This window comes from Peromyscus maniculatus, chromosome 14 (assembly GCF_049852395.1).
Source record: "Peromyscus maniculatus bairdii isolate BWxNUB_F1_BW_parent chromosome 14, HU_Pman_BW_mat_3.1, whole genome shotgun sequence".
Classification (NCBI taxonomy): Eukaryota; Metazoa; Chordata; class Mammalia; order Rodentia; family Cricetidae; genus Peromyscus; species Peromyscus maniculatus.
In genome coordinates this window covers 34,970,957-34,988,689 of record NC_134865.1, presented here as the reverse complement: position 1 = coordinate 34,988,689, position 17,733 = coordinate 34,970,957, and the positions used below count along the sequence as shown (strand labels likewise).

Here is a 17,733-nt window from a genome sequence, read left to right as displayed (position 1 = left end):
ATCTCTCTGGGAAGGGGAAATAGAACAGATTTCTCAGGTGGACTGGAGGAGACTGGGGATGGGAATAGGATAAATCAGGTAGGTAAGTGGGGAGAGATGACTGGAACTGGGAAAGCATTTCAGGGGGTGAGGTTGAAATCTAGTGCAATGGAAATTTCAGGAATCCATGAGAGTGACCCTAGCAAGGACTCCTAGCAATGGAGAATATGGAGACTGAGTGGGTCTTTTTGTGCAACCAGGCAAGGCTTCCAGTGGAGGCATTGGGACATCAACCCAACAACAAAACTTTAGATTGTCCTACCTGAAAGATGTTCTGGGGTAAAGGTGGCACAGTCCCTGTGGGAGTGGCCAACCAATGACTGGTCCAGCTTGAGACCCATGCCATGAGAGGGAGCCCAACACTGACACTGCCTGAATGAACAGGAACCAGAGTCTGGATGGCCCAAAGACCTAGCATAGAACCAAACATAACCAGAAAAAAAACAAAAACAAAAACAAAAACTCAATGAAATGCTTCCTAGTGATATTCTGCTATACTCATAGACCCGAGCCTAGCATAATCATCATCAGAGAGGCTTCATCTAGCAACTGAAGGGAACAGCTGCAGACCCACAGTCAAACATCAGGTGGACCTTGGGGTAGCCTGTGGAAGATGGGAAGGAAGTATTGTAGGAGCCACAGGGGTCAACGACACCACAAGAAAACCCACAGAGTCAACTAACTAGAGTTCACTGGGGCTCACAGAGACTGAATTGACAACTAGGGAGCCTGCACGGGTATGACCTATGCCCTCTGCATACATGTTGTGGTTGTTTAGCTTGGTAGTTTTGTGAAACTCCTAACAGTGGGGGCAGGGTAGTGAGTATCTTTGACTTTTCTGACTGCTTTCTGGACCCCTTTCCTCCTACTGCGTTGCCTTTTCAAGCCTTAATATGAGGGGATGTGCCTAATCTTATTATAACTTGATATGTCGTGTTTTGTTGATATCCTAGGGAGGCCTTCTCTTTTCTGAAGGGAAACAGAGGAAGAGTTTTGGGGTGGGGAGGGGAGGTAGGGGAATGGTCTAGGAGGAGAAGAGGGAGGGGAAATGTTAGTCAGGATGTAATATATAAGAGAAGAATAAGTAAAAGAGAAAATAAATAAATAAATAAATAAATAAATAAATGTATGTTGTGGTATACCTAGTACATGAACGTTGTGACTCCATGGAGCACTTGGCAGTTTTCATTACACATCAAATATACCATTAGATTATTTATTATCTCTTTGGGCATGCCTTCCTGCAGGTTCTTTGACAAGGAACAGACTGTTTCAGGAGAAATATTCTAGTGAACAAAGAGCAAGATTTATACTTCCAAACCCTCATCTAGTGTTGTTGGTAAAGACAGAACCTGCTAAATCTAAATTCAAAACACCTTCAGATTAATTAAAAAAAGCAGCAGAATTTGAGACTCAAAATAAGCAGTATTCTAAATATTACAACATGAATGCATTTTATAAAACATCTCATTAGGGCCGAAAAGATGGCTCAGCTATTAAGAGCACCGGCTTGCTTCCCAGAGGATGAGAACCTCCTAGAGCCCGCGTGGTGGCTCATAACCATCTACAACTCCAGTTCTGGGAGGTCTGATACCCCCTTGTTGCTTCTGTGAACACGAGACATACACAAGGTACACATACATACATGCAGGTAAAATACTCATACATATAAAATAACATAAAATGAAAATTAATCTCAGAAATCATACCCCCTTTTTCATTAGCATGATATCAAAATACAACTTTCTCCAGGGTCCTGCCTGAGATGCCTGTCACTTATTTACCTTCATACTGTGAAGTGCTTTAGATTTCTTAAACCCACATCTAAAGGTACAATTGATGCCATAGGATACTAATCAACACTGTAAGCAAGCCTTGCTTTCCTAGTCTCATTAGCAGCGGCACTTGAGCATGTGGACTATGTCTTTAATGAAGAACGTGGTAGTTGTTGTCTGGATGGCTATCAACTTCATACTGTCCAGTGAGGATCATAGCAACACTTCCCCTACAGTGTGATCAACAGAGAGATTGCTGTTTTCCCTCCTTTTGAATGTGCTTGTTTACTATTCTAGTGTCTGAGTTTCAGACGGAATGACTTCTATTATGATCAGTCCACATGAGTCTATTTAGTGGGTAATAGGGATTTATTAAGCTATAAATTGAGGAAATATACTCACGAATACAGAACAGAGTAGACAGCTGAAGTCATCCTCTGATCTGACTGGGAGTGAATCCACCTCGAAGACAGGAGCCGGGAGAAGGGGCATGTGACCCTTCCCCTTCTCTTTCTAGAAGGTCCTGTACACCAGCAGGAAGAACCGCCTCCTTTGGGCCCTGTAGCCCAAGGTCATGGGGGGAGCGAACACCACTACAGACGTCTTTCCCCAAACTTTCCTAGGTTCTCCAGAGTTTCTTTCTTTTGTGTCAACTCATACAGGAAACATACATAACCATGGAAATAAACATGAGGTATGACATATCATTTTTACATTCCTTTCCATGTGTTAACATGCTTCCAAGTCTTTCCATTATTTAGTCAACACATACACTCTAAGCACATTTTATACTCTGAGCATTGTGCTAGGTACTATCAGCATGCACATAGACATTACAGGTTTTCTCCATGAAGCAAAGTCCATCTAGTAGATTAGACAGACATACTCCCAAGCATCATAGTGCATTGTGATTAAGCACTGACAGTGAGGTTGGCACAGATGTGAAAATAATTCAGAAAAAAAAAAAGACAATGATGGTAAATACTTTGAAAGTTGGAAATAATGATGAAGTGCGGAGGCTTGTGTGGCCATAATTGGAAATGTGAGGGAGCTTAGACGTGACATAGTCTTTATCCTATACATATACATTCCACATCCATCATGCACAATTTCTGTATAAGCAGTACTTTCGCCCATCCATCCATTCACATGGTCTATCTACTGTTTTCTCACACCTAGACCTCTGCCACACTTGTCAAGAACATTCACATCCCAATCCTTTTCTAGTCGTTTTCCTAGCCAATGTCAATGTCAATGCAGGCATTGGTAAAGTTCCGTCACAGTTTTCTCATCTCAATTGCAGGACCAGCAAGCCAAATCTTTACATAAACACACACACACACACACACACACACACACACACACACACACACACACACACACACTACTTCCTGGGCCTTTCAGTGCATCACATTTTTCTGTTCTAGATTCACAAACTGTTTGTAGTACATTTCTCTTAATCCAGCTTTCACCATGTCAGTTTTTTAAAACTATATCGATGCCACAATATTTTATGTTTATTTTCTATTTTCTAGCCTTTATTGTCTTCACTCCTGAACCTGTGAATGCTCAAACTTCAAGGCTCATCAGTATACCTACATGAGCCCAGGTGTGCCTCCTGTAGGCCCTGCAAGAAAACCATGAAGTTAATCTCAGTCCAAACTATCTCTTTCTTTCCTCTTACTCTCAAGGAGTTTGACAGACCTGCAGAGAAGGAGCAAATAGGTGTGATGGCATAGTTACGATTTAGCTCCACCCAGCTCCTCAGGGCGACTGCTATCATTTCATTTTCACAGACTCATTTCACAGGTCCACCAGTGTCCTCAGGTGTCATTACTAGCTGTTTTAATTATCAACTTCAACAGATGATAGAACCAATTCACAGGAAAACAATGAGCATCAGACGAGTTTTGTTTTGGATTCTTTACCTTCTCCAGCCTGCATGGATCTTTGCTTGTCCCGTATAGTTATAACAGAAAGAGCAGCATCCACCTCCAATGATAGTCTACTTTCACGCTGGCTCTTTTTCCTCTTTTGTGCTAGCCAGGGCTTCCTAAAAAAAAAAAAAACAACAAAAACAGAATCAATGGGTGAGGAGAGGGAGAGAAGGAATGAGGAGTAGTTAGGGGGAGAGTGGGAGAGGGGAAGAGAAGAGAAGAGGAAAGAAGAGAAGAGAGGGGGATTGGCTTATCAAATTATGGAGAATGAAGTCTCAAGACCTACTACCTGCCAGCTGGAGAGCCTCTAAAGCTGCTGGTGTACAGAGTCCAGGCCCAAAGGTCTGAGAGGCAGAGGAGCTGATGATGGACCTCCCACCTGGAGGTCAAAGGACTGAGGGCTGAGGGGATTGTTACTTACTGCAGGTACTGGAGTAAGTTCTGGGGTCTGAGGCAGGCAAACCAGATCTGACTGCTGGAGGGAAGACAGATGCCCTTTTAGGAGTGTGCAAATTCTTCTTACATCTACCCAGACCCTCTTTATTACAATGGATGCAGCTGCTCACATGGGCTAAGGGTGGTGCTGCTCCATTTCCTTAACTTGCTCAAGCTGACACCAAGGCACCACCCCACTCCTGTATCCTTTTCCACCGAATGCACCAGCCACCCTGTCTGTTCTGAAGTCACCCTTGTATTTTCAGCAAATTAACATATGTAAACTTCTCCTCTAAAAATGAGGCCCCATTCTGATTGTTTCCATTCCTGCTTTTTTCTCTCCCCGTCTTTTTAACTCTATCTGCTAACAAAATATTATGCATTGTTAGCCCCCACTTTACCAATCACTGACTATAAAACCTCTCATAAATGTAAACAAAAGTGCATACACAAGCATAAATAATTGAAATGTATCCACTGAAACAAAGTATAGTGATATTTTATTCATACTGGAATGTCATTTTATTTGTATGTTAATAAATGAAGTTGCCTGGGGGTCAGAGCTATTAGCAAGCCATAGCGGAGCTGGGCTTTCATGGTGCACACCTTTAATTCCAGCACTTGGTAGAAGAGCTAGGTAGATCTCTGTGTGTTCAAGGACACAGCCAGCATTGGAGACACACGCCTTTAATCTCAATACCAACTATAGAAGACCTGGAGGTCTGTACAGACGGGCAGTGATGAGGCGGTCATATGGTTGGGTTTCCAACCAATGAGAAGGCAGAACAGAAAGTCTATATAAAGACAAACACACAGGAAGTAGGTCTCTCTTGGCTGAAGAGGATCGCTGAAGCAGGAAGGGTAAGGCTCTTAGCTCTGACCTCTTGGGCTTTTCTCTTTACATTGGCTCTATGTTTCATATTTAATAAGACGGTTACTTCAACAAAGTATCAGCAATGACTTCAAAATAACCTTGCCTAGATAAAGGTAATTGTGAATTTTTGCTTGTTTTTCATTTATTTAAAATATTTAACGTGTGTCGTGTATGTGTGTCGTGTGTGTGTGTGTGTGTGTGTGTGTGTGTGTGTGTGTGTGTGTGTCACATGAGTGCAGTTAGAAGACAGCATTGGATCCCTTGAAGCTGGAGTCATGGGTAATTGTAAACTGTTCAACATTGGTGCTGTGAACTGAACTTAGATCCCCTGGAAGGGAAGCAAGTGTTCTTAATTACTAAGTCATTTCTCCAACCCTTATTTTTATTTCTAATTTGTACATGCCTAAACAATACATGTATTACATCATAGACATAGGTTCATAAACTCCATTAACACTGTCAGAATTCTGTGGCTTTGCTAGGTTTATACCTCATCAGCTGTGTGAGATATACCTATGATCATACAGAACAGCTTTGGTTCATCATTTGGTACATAATTATATTGTACACCAACTTTTTCAGGTTGTTATTATTATTGCCTGAAACCATGGATTTTATAAGTTAAATACACTACTTCAGTAATTAAGTGCTTCTGCTGACATTCTTGTACATGACTCTTTATGTCCTTGAGTTGCTTTAAACTTGTGAACCCAGGAACAACTTCATATTTACTACAGTGTGTTAAATTAGTTTTCAGAATAATTCTCATCAGTCTTCACTGTCAAAATGCAAATATTTGCTTTTCCTGTTGTTAAAATTCTCCTCTTTGAGAGATATAAACAATGTCTGCCTCTCTTCCTATGGTCCCAATAATAGAACAAAGTGATTCTACCACAGTTCACTCTGGGAAAACAAGGAGCTGATTAGGCACACTTACAGAGCAATGGCCGAGGGGCTATGGTCAGGAGCATGGGTGACTTTATGTAGCTACACTGCAAGGATGGCACCCTGCAGGGATGATGACTCCCCATGCGGGGCAGATGGAGTTTCCTCCCCTAATCCTCCCTACCCATATCACCTAGCCTTACTGAGACCAAGAGACCACATGCAATCAGGGAAGAACTGGACACAACCCGTTAGGAGTGAAAGCTGGATACTCCGGTGAGGGTGCTGTGACCTTCCTGAACTCTCCAGCAGGGAATGTAAATAATGAGTAAGCTCAGCTGTGATGATCCTTGGTCAGCAGGCCCCATACAAACCCTGATGATGGCCATGGCTTGGCTCAGAAGATTCTCTTTCATGACTGTTTCGTGTCCTCAATAATACTGTCATGTATTTTTCCTATGGGAAGCCTTTGCATGAGAATAAGAATTATTATATTTTATTGTGTTTTTTAGTTTTGTTGTATTAGTGATGAAATTTAACATTATTTCATGCTTTTATATATCATATAATGTATGTTCCTTCTTCTGTTCATTAATTTCATGCATGTTTTTTAATTTTAAAATTATTTAATAAGTTATTTGTAATTACTGTGTCTTAATAATATAGATGGCAAATGCATCTTTTCCTTTGTAGCATGTATTTCATCCCTAACTTTCATATATTTATTTACTTTGATGGGGTTTCATTATATGGCCCAAGCTGGCCTTGAACTTGTATCAGCCTGTCTCTGCCTCCCAAATGCTGGGATTACAGGGTGCATGCCACCAAACACAAATGTAGGAAGGCTTTTGCTAACAAATTCTCAACTTTATCAATTTATTTTTCTCTTTCTTTCCTCTCTTTTTAAGGAAAGTTTTCCCTCTTCCATGGTCACCTTCTGGCTTTTCTATCTAAAACTTTCGAAATTTTGACTTTTATATTCAAATATTTATATATAGCATTTTATGAGAAATGTGAAGAATGAATCCATTTTCTATAAAAAATAATAATAATGGGTACTATTCCTGCCTGCCCAGCCTGCCCAATGAGATCAACCTCTGGGTGCACCACTTCCCACCAAAACCCGGGTCTTTGGGGGCTCAGCTCCCACACAAAGCACTTGCCACTTTGAACTTCCATTTCATGAGCAAAAAGAAGATCCACCTGGACTTTCCCCAAAGTTCTCTGCATTTTGAGGTGTTTGGTAGAGTTGGGGTTCATAAGCCATGTTGCCTTTTGAAAATAGAAGCCGCAACTTTCTTCCTCCTGGAAAACGTGTTACCTTCTTAAGTGTCTCCTATGAAGGCATCTGCAGTGGTTCATTGGGGATAAATTAATTTCATTTATACTGGAGAAGGCAGTTAGGGTGGTGAGGCTTATCTTAAACTTGAATTAGAAGATGAAGTAAAATTGGCTCTGAAAAAAGGACAGGGAAAGTATGAGACTCCAGTATGTTGAGGTGGTCTAGTCACACAGACCCAAGATAGATTGGGTGTTGAAGCACAGTGATCCAAACAGCAGGGACAGTGCCAATGATGGCTATGTGAGGCTTCAGGGACTCCTGTTTGGATGCACAAAGGTGGAAATCTTTCAGGTCCTCTCAGGGTTGGAAATTACCTGTGGACCTGAAGGGCAAGATTACAGGAGAGGCCTTTGTTCGGTTTGCTTCACAGGAGTTAGTTGAGAAAACTCTAGGGAAGCGCAGGTATTGAAGTGTTCAAGAGCAGTCAGGAGGAAGTTAAGTCATACTCAGATCCACCTCTCAAGTTCACGTCTTTATGACTTCAGGCAGAGGCATGGGCTGTATGAATGGCCTGGCACAGCCTGGAGGTACATTGGTGCGTGTAATATTTTGATCCTGTTCTGACAAATAAAGCTTGCTTGGACTCAGAGGACAGAGCTAGCCACTAGCTAACCATAGAGATTTGGAGGACTATAGAGAGAGGAACAGGAAGTGATAAGATGAGGCAGAGACAGGACTTTGGCCCTTTTGGACTGAAGGAATGGAAGAGGTAGGAGGCAATTGTGGCTGTTCACCTACTTATCTGATCTTTCAGGTTTTACCCTAATATTTGATTCATGGTTTTTATTGGTAAGATTAACTAGATTTATGCATCATCTGGCAACCAACTTTTGGGGCATGAATTCACCAAAAAAGCTGCTTCCCAGTGGCTTTGCAGCCACCAGCACACATCAGAGCCAAACATGGGAATTGCATCCAAAGGGGTCACCACAACGCTGGCTGGCTCTTCCTTTCTTCCATGAGTGCTCTGAGGGAGTCTGGGAATTTTCTGTTGCAGCCTCTCTACAGCGAACTCCACAGGCACCTGCGCTCTGAATGCCACCAGAGTTATCCCCTCACCATCGGCCAGCTCTACCTCCAGGCAACTCTGTGCTTTCACTTCCCACTGGTCACACAGGCTGCTTTTATACATTTTCCTATGAAGTTGGCTGGCTCTTTAGCTCCCTTTCCCCCATGGGTTGTGGGCTTTCCCTGGACTCCCTCCTCAGGTTGTTGACATATGATCAGTGGTAGTTGACCTGAGCCAGGCTGTATACACCACCTGTGTTCTCCATTCAGACATGCTATGCTGCACCAGCCAGCCTTATACTTCACTGTTATTGTCAGCAGATTTGGTGAAACAATTGGGAATTCTTAAAGGGAGAATTAGATTAATTAAAAAAAAAGTTTTTCCCACATTAAAAAATGAAAAACACTCTTACAATGGAGGGAGTTAGGTCCCTGTATGATTACACAATGGATAGTTTTAAAATGGAACAATTAAATGGGGGACTAATTAACTTATATGGGATTTACATAGTGTCAATTATAAACATTATCAGTTTAATAATTCTTGTTTTATCCCTTAAAATGTTGGTTGATATGATACAGACATTAGAAAAGATTGCTACTGATAATATGCAAGCCCTACAATTGATTACTAAAGAAAATAATGCAACTTTGATTGATAACTCATAAACCTTAGAAAGACTTATTAAAACAGATAATAGAGATATTCAGACACAGACAGAGGAATTTAAAGGACAACTAACTTCACCATTACATTATAAAATTAGAGAGGAAAAGCCCAAGGTTGTCAAACAGCCTACTTTAATTTATCCAGTCTCTTTACAGGAACAATTTCCAAATGACAGGTATCCCCAAGGCTATGTAAGAGCTCCTGGGATTCCTGTGGAAATATTAGATTTGAGGAGACTTAAGGCAGCAATAGTCTCATATGGTATGCATTCACCTTTTGTGAAGCAAATGTTAAATTTATGCTCAACTAGTAACCAAATTGACCCACAAGACTGGAAAGACTTGGTTATAGCAGTATTGGAACCTGGTCCTCTATTATAGTGGAAGAACTTTTAGAAAGACGAGGCTAGGACCATTGAACAATGAAGCAGAGCTACAGGTATTTAAATTTCCCAAGACCAAATTCTTGGAGAGGGTAATTATGCTGATGTACAAAGACAGTCTCCATATGATGACCACACCCTGGCTCTATGCCATGCAATAGCTTTGAATGCTTGGGACAGATTTTCAGAAGTTGGAAAGAGACCTGAGTCATTTACTAAAGTTATACAGGGCCCAAAAGAAAACTTCACTGATTTTTTTTTTTTTACAAACATTGACTTCAGCTGTAATAGAATGATACCAAATTCAGAAACTAGACAAATAATAATTGAATCTTTGGCCTTTGAAAATGCTAATTCATAATGCAAAGGGGGTAATTAGGCCTTTAAGCACCCATAGAGGAATGGATCTGAGATACAGTCAATATTGAATCTTATAACCATGATGATACTTGGATAGGAGAGGTGATTTCCTCTTGAAGAAAAATAAAAGAGGAGATAGTGGACAGGGCAGTCCTAGAAACAATGTTTCTTCTAATCCAAACAGAAGTCTCTTTCCTTCTGGAGTATGCAGAAGATATGACAAAGGCCAACACTGGACCAATGAATACAGATTAACAAGGGACAGACAAGGAAACCCTTTGCTATTGGGAAATGCCTTGGGGGGGCTCTCACAGGCCCCCATGTCAAATTTGGTTCATTCATCCCCTGTAACCTCATTCATCCCCTGTAACCATGGGGAAAACTCTTCCCCAGAGCAATTAAAGGACTTAATACCTACTGTAAAAAAATCATACTGCTCTGGATGATACAATAGCTTTAGAATATAAAACAAAAATTTCAGGAGAAACTATAAAGCAAATATTTTGACAAACTTCTATAAATGATCAAAGACCAAAGGTAAAAATACAGATAAATGACATTGTAATTGAAAGTCTTGTGGACACAGGGGCAGATGTAACATTAATTGCACTAGAATCTTGGCATTCAAATTGGCCTCTTCAGGAGATAAATGTTTAGCTTTTAGGAATTGAAACTTCATCTCAGATAAAATAATGCAAGAGATGGGTCAAATGTATAGGGCCAGAAGAACAGAGAGGAAAATTAAAACTATATGTGGCTAATAAACAATGAGTTTATGGGGATGTAATTTGTTACAGCAATGGAATACCCTAATTAACATTCCTCCAATCTCAGAAACAAACCATAAACTAACATATGTTTCTGGGGAAAGTTTTAAAAGGCACTATAAAGAACAGTCTCTGACCATTCAGGTTGTACAAAAACAGCTGATGATCTTTCAATGGTACCAGTAGCTCTATCACTAAAATGGTTAAATAAAAAACTTGTCTGGGTGTAACAATGACTTTTGACATCAGAAAAATCACAGGCCTTAGAAGAGCTGGTACAGGAGCAGCTAAATGCTCAATATATTGAAGAATTGACCAGTTCTTGGTATTCTCCTGTATTTGTTATTAAAAAGAAATCTGGAAAATGGAGAATGATAACAGATCTAAGAGCCATTAATGAGGTGATTTAGCCAATGAGCTCTTTACAGACTGGAATTTCCCTACCTTCTCTATTACCTAAAGGATGGTCTATTATAGTTATTGATTTAAAAGACTGTTTCTTCACTATACCTTTACAAGAAAAGAATAAGAGAAAAAAACTGCCTTCATGGTGCCTACTTATAATAATTCTCAGCCTCTTAGATATTAATGGGAGGTTCTCCCACAAGGGATGTTAAACAGTCTTACCCTGTGCCAATATTTTATATGACAGTCATTGGAACTGATTCAGGTACAGTTTCCTCAATCTATAATTTACCATTATATGGATGGTATCTTATTAGCTGATTCAAATATAGCTACTTTAGAAAAAAAATTAAAGAAGTAAAAACAAAATTTGCCTTGTTTGGAGTTATAAATTGCTTCTGAAAAAAATACAAAGAGGAGATTCTATTAATTACCTAGGATATAAAATAGGCTTACAAAAAATTCAATCCCAAAAGATACAAATAAGAAGAGATCAATTGCAAACTTTTAATGACTTTCAAAAATTGCTGGGAGATATTAATTGGCTATGGCCCACAATTGAATTGACAATTCAAGAACTGAGTAATTTGTTTCAAACCTTACAATGTGACAAGAACTTAAATAGTCAGTTAAGAATTGGCTTTGGTAGAAAAAAAATTACCATACATGTGGAATATTTGGATCTGGAGCTTGATTGCATTCTGGTTATTTTATTTTCTATATATTCTCCTATAGGGATTTTAGTGCAAAGAGAAGATAATATTCTAGAATGGATATTTTTACCACACAAACAGAGTAAAAATTAAAGACCTATGTAGAAAAGGCATCTGATTTGATTCTAAAAGAAAAAATAAGACCTTGTCATTTGATAGGAATGGACCCAGCAGAAATTGTAGTACCTTTTACTAATGCTAAAATTTCCTCTTTATGGGCAGAAAATGAACATTGGCAAAGAGCTTGCAGTAATTTGGGGGACAGATTAACAACAAATATCCCAAAAGGAAGAGAATATATTTTATGAAGAGAAATAATTGGGTCCTTCCTCACATTGTATGGGGAACACCAATTTCTGGAGTCTCTACATTCTATACTGATGCAAGCAAGTCAGGAAAGGCAAGTTATAAATCAGGAAATTTAAGTAAAGTGGCCTAAAGCTCTTATGATTCTGTTCAAAGTCAGAATTATATGCTATTCTCATAGTATTATTAGATTTTCCAGAACCTCTTAATATAGTTGCCAACTCTCAATATGCAGAAAGAGTTGTTTTACATATTGAAACCAATTAATTTATTCCAGATGATACAGAATGGACATTTATATTTATTCAGTTACAAGAAATAATCAGAAATAAAAATCATCCCTTATATATAACACATATTAGATCCCATACGGGTCTACCAGGCCCTCTAGCAAAAGATAATGATGAAATTGACAAACTATTGGGAGGAAATGTGGAAATGTGCTAAAGTCTCAGAATTCCATAAAAAACACCATGTCAATAGCAAGGATTTGAAGAAAGATTTTTTTCCATCACTAGGCAACAAGTCAAGGAAATTATAAGTAAATGACCTACTTGTTCCTTATACAACCAAACTCCACTACCTGCAGGAAGTAACCCAAAGGGTACTCAAAGAAATAAAATTTGGCAAATGAACATGCTTCATTTTTCAGAGTTTGGAGAATTAAAATATGTACACTACACCATAGATACGTACTCAGGATTTCAATGGGCAAATGTTTTGAATTCTAAGAAGGCTGATTCTGTAATAATACATTTGTTAGAAGTTATGGCCATCATGGTGATACCTGTACAAATTAAGACTGACAATGCTCCAGCATATGTCTCTAGTAAAATGAAACAGTTTTTTTTGCATATTACAACATAAAGGATATTACAGGTACACCACATCATCCTACATGACCAGCAGTTACAGAAAGTTCTAATTGAATTAAAAAAGATATGCTTAATAAGCAGAAAGGGGTAATAAAGACCCCCAGAGATAGATTACATAATACTTTATTAACTTTAAATTTTCTGAATGCTAATGAGAAAGGAATGACAGCTGCAGAGAGACATTGGATAATAGAAAAAAACTACTGAATTAAATCAGCCTGTATACTTTAAAGATGTGTTGACCTCAGAATGGAAACCAGGATATGTGTTACATTGGGGACAAGGCTTTGCTTTTGTTTCTACGGGAAACAAATTGATAAAGGTTTGATTTGAACAAGAGAGACCTCTTGAATAGAAGAGGTGATAGTTCATCAACCATAATGATCATCCAATTTAAATTAACTTATACAACTAACAAATGCTTTTTATTTAATCAGAATATAACTTTTGAAAAGTGAAACTCCCCAAAGTTAGGTTTGGGGCAGGGTTTTGTTTTTGTCTTTCAAGGAGAATGAAGCCATCCAGCTAAGGAATCTGAAGACTACTGGACAAATGAGACATCTGAAGAAAAAGGAAAAATTATGTGGAGAAAATGTCCCAAGAGAAAGTATAAGTTGACCTATTGGTATATCACATTTCCAACAGGATAAAATTTCATATATCTTCCCAAATGATTGTTTCTGCTGTTGTCTATAGATATATAATGCAAATGGTCTTTCTTCAGTCCCAGTTCAATTAAAAAATAAAGCTGGCTTCAGAGTTGAAGCAGGGCTCTCTCCTTCTGTAAATTCAAGCATGCTTGTTAAAAGGAAAATCCAAAAATCTCTGTCTTATGTCAGAAGAGCCACCTGCTATTGGACAAAAGAAAAACCAAAATTAAAGGACTATTCTATTGCCACTAATCTCATACTCTTTGGTATTATTTTAATGCTTTAATTTTTTTTCTTAAGGTATAAGTATTATTTAAAAAATTTATAAAATTAAAAGATATATATTATAAACTTTTTGTCATGATATTAGTGGTCATATAGAGTGCTAAGTCTAGAAAAGGGCTTCATATAGCTTCCTGTACATGACTTCTGGTTTGAATCTCTATCAGGTAACTAGGAGGAATTAGGTTTTTGTATTCTAGATGTACATAACAAATTATGGTCCTTTAACCTCTTTGAGATCTACTGCATATGACATTTAAAATGTGTAAGTTTTCTGCAGTGAACCATGATCATGCCTAACAGTGACCTTTGAAGTTCCAAAAGAAACAATGATGGTTCTACCTGGACTATGGTAACAGCACTAAGCTGACAAACACCACTCAAAGATCGGCTTTGAACTACAAACTGCTCAGGACAATTTCAAGTTGGCTAGCTGAGATAATCCAGCCTCACAGACTACTCCAGCCAGGACTTCAGACAAGCCCTGCACTTTTCCATTACACAGAGACTGGACAACAAATGATACAGCTAGCTCTCCCAGGACTTGACAATTATGCCAATTTTTTTTCTGGGTCCCCTAAAGATGCTGTCACATCCAGACAGTAGGAAGTAATTTTAAGAACACAATGCCCACATTCCCAAGAGATGGGGTAGGTGGTTTTTGGTCATTCAGTGGGCTATGATTATTTCTCATCATTTAGGGGTTTTGTTACAAGTTGTTATTGGTAATGGTCAGGAAAAAGGCTGAAAAAAGGAGAACAGATTTAGGGATCTTGTTCTGAAAATAAAAAGGGGGGATATAGACATGATAGGATTAAAGGGTAGATTATTAAATCTACTTTTAAACCTAAAAAGCAACTACTTGTCTAGTCTTAAATAGTTTGCATTGGTTTGGACTTTTGCACATTGGTGCAAATTTGAGGTTATTTTTGATATACTACATATATGTTTCTACTCCTGTTTAAGGTATTTTTGTACATTGATACAAATTTAAGGTTATTTTTGTTAGAACCTACTGTACCTATGTTTCTACTCTTATTCAAGGTATTGCACCTATGCAACTTATTTAACAATGTAATGTAAATTTCTAGTCCTTGAAAATTATTTTTACAAACTACTTAGGATAATAAAAAATGCAGGTTAGTAGTTAGTTAGCTATTACAATTAAATTTGTAATCATGTTAGGTTTGTTTTCAAGGTCAAACAAATATATTTTAGATAGACAGGTGATTTTCAAATACTTTATAGATCTACAGAATATGGCATTTAAGATGTCTTAATAATGTAAGGTTCTTTGTTGTGATAATGAGACCTGTGTGCTCCTGGCAGCACCAATCTACTTCAGAGAAGATGATGGGCATCAATGAAACCCCATATGGAGTTTACTTTCTTTGTGGCAAAATTTAGCCCCTGGGCAAGAAAGTTTCCTTGCCTCAACTCCTGACAGTATGCTGTCCAAATTGGACAAGCAGGGCAGAAAAGAAAGTAACTGCTGAACTTTTCCAAGATAAGACAGGACAGTCCTCCAAAATTCCTGCTTCACAGAAAAGTATGTCAGATATTCTAGGGCTACAGGCCAAAGATGGATCCCTCAACATCACAGAGGAACCTTGAGTGACCATTCAGGTAGCCAGCTGTTTCTTTCATTTCTTGTTTTGGAAGTTGTTTGCTCTGCACTTCCTGTTTACTCAGATAATATTATATCATTCTCAGGTCTCTGAAGGAGTTGAAGACTGGATAGTTATAGTTTTCCTTGTTAACAAATTCAGAAAAGAAACTCACAAAAGAGGAATAAAGTGTGTAAGGTTGAGAGACATAAAAAGATAGTTTTGGGTTGGGAATACAAGTTGCGATAGAAAGTTAATTAGGTGCCACACTTTGGACTCACCAAGATAGGATAGATAATGGAGTATTTTCTCTAAATTCATCAAATGCTAATGGACTAGACATTGTTAATGTAATTATTGACTTATATATTTGTACTAGTTGTATATAGTTTTACTATGTTAGTTAAAACCTTAGCTTTTTATTTAGACAAAAGGGAGAAATTTTATGTGATATTTTGTTGTGTTCTGACAAATAAAGCTTGCTTCGAATCAGAGGACAGAGGTATCCACTAGCTAACCATAGAGGTTTGGAGGACTGCAGAGAGAGGAACACAAAGTGATGAGGTGTTCAGAGACAGGATCTCGGCCCTTTTGGACTGGAGTAACTGAAGAGGGAAGAAGCAACCATGGCTGCTCCCCTGCTTCTCTGATCTTTCAGGTTTTTTTTTTTTTAAAGATTTATTTTATTTATTATGTATACAGAAGAGGGCGCCAGATCTCATTACAGATGGTTGTGAGCCACCATGTGGTTGCTGGGAATTGAACTCAGGACCTCTGGAAGAGCAGTCAGTGCTCTTAACCTCTGAGCCATCTCTACAGCCTGATCTTTCAGGTTTTACCCAGATATTTAACTCCTGGTTTTTATTGATAAGATTAGTTAGATTTGCACATCATATTGGCATTGTGAAACAGGGAGGCCTGGATAGAATGAGGTCTGGTGCCTAAAGAATGGGCTATGGGAGCTGTGAAGAAATACAGTGATCTCGGTGATCATCATGGCCTCACTACTGACTTGTTTGGGAAAAACTGCAGTTATTATCCCTCAGGGATGTGTTGTAGAATATTATTTTAAGATATGTTACATTTTTTTATGCTGTGGAACATTTGATTAATGATGCAAAGGTATTTTGCATTCTTTTCTGTTGAATTTGTTTCACTCTGTGAAGCTGTGTTACTTTGGCTGTCTAAAACTCCTGATGGTCTAATAAAGAGCTGAACAGCCAATAGCCTGACAGTACAAAGGATAGGTGGGGCTGGCAGGCAGAGAGAATAAATGAGAGAAGAGATCTAGGATCAAGGAAGATCAAGGAGTGAGAAAAGAAGGGGCCAGTTAGCCATCTAAACAGCCAGACACAGGATAAGAAGGAAAGAAAAGATATACAGAAATAAAAGCCCAGAGGCAGAAGGTAAGTGGGATAATTTAAGAAAAGCTTTCAAGAACAAGTCAAGCTAAGACCAGGTATCTACAAGTAATAATAAGCCTCCATGTGATTTATTTGGGAGCTGGATGGTAGGCCCCCCCAAAGATCAAGAAGCCAAAAGAGTAAAAACAGCCAACAACAGGGATATATGACCCCAGACATGGAGACAGAAGTTCACAGTGCAGAGCACCACAGGCCACTGTGTCCACATGAGGGGGCTGCCCTACAAAGCAATGGAGGGTGACTCTTCCATCTTTTCTCACTCAAACCTGTGAGAGTTTATAATGGAGACTGGCCCAGAAGAAAGAATGATGGGAGAGGGTGCTGTTGAGTTTCCCGTCCATGAAGAAGCAGTGGCAGCTATGTCAAAGCTCAGGGCCAAAATACAATACAGATACTTGGAACTCCTCCTGAATTCCAACACCCTTCCATGATGAAAGTCTTGGAGAGATAATCAGGAATGCTAGGACATACCTAATCATAATAAAAACAATATACATCAAGCCAATAGCCATCAGGTTAAATGGAGAAAAATTCAAAGCAATCCCACTGAAATTATCAACAAGACAAAGCTGTCCACTTTCTCCATATCTATTCAATACAGTACTTGAGGTTCTAGCTAGAGCAATAAGACAACTGACGAGGACCAAGGGGATACAAACTGGAAAAGAAGAAGTCAAAGTATCATTGTTTGCAGATGATGATAGTCTATATAAGTGATCCCACAAATTCTACCAGGAAACACCTACAGCTGAATTCAACCCTGGACTAGCAATGGGGCTAACAGCAGTCAGGCGATGCAGGGCACAGGGTTGTCAGCTGCCAAGCTGCTTACAGTGGCCATGGAGAATTAATGTTTACTGGCTGGCTCAAACTTCTTTCTTACTAGAACTCAGGACCATGAGCCTAGGGGTGGCTGCACACTCAGTTTATATAGTGCTTGGGGTCCAACACAGGCATGCTGGGAAAACACTCTAATTGAGTTGTGTTCCAAAGCCTC

General features: G+C 38.9%; 1 long non-coding RNA gene and 1 pseudogene across 1 annotated transcript in view; one reads left to right on the top strand and one right to left on the bottom strand.

Annotated features, from left to right (window-relative positions):
- LOC143268437 (uncharacterized) overlaps positions 1 to 17,733 on the bottom strand; it is a 626,027-nt gene that overhangs the window by 156,127 nt on the left and 452,167 nt on the right. The gene's annotated exons all lie outside the window — the stretch shown is intronic.
- On the top strand, positions 7,323 to 16,384 carry LOC102918897 (heterogeneous nuclear ribonucleoprotein F-like; annotated as a pseudogene).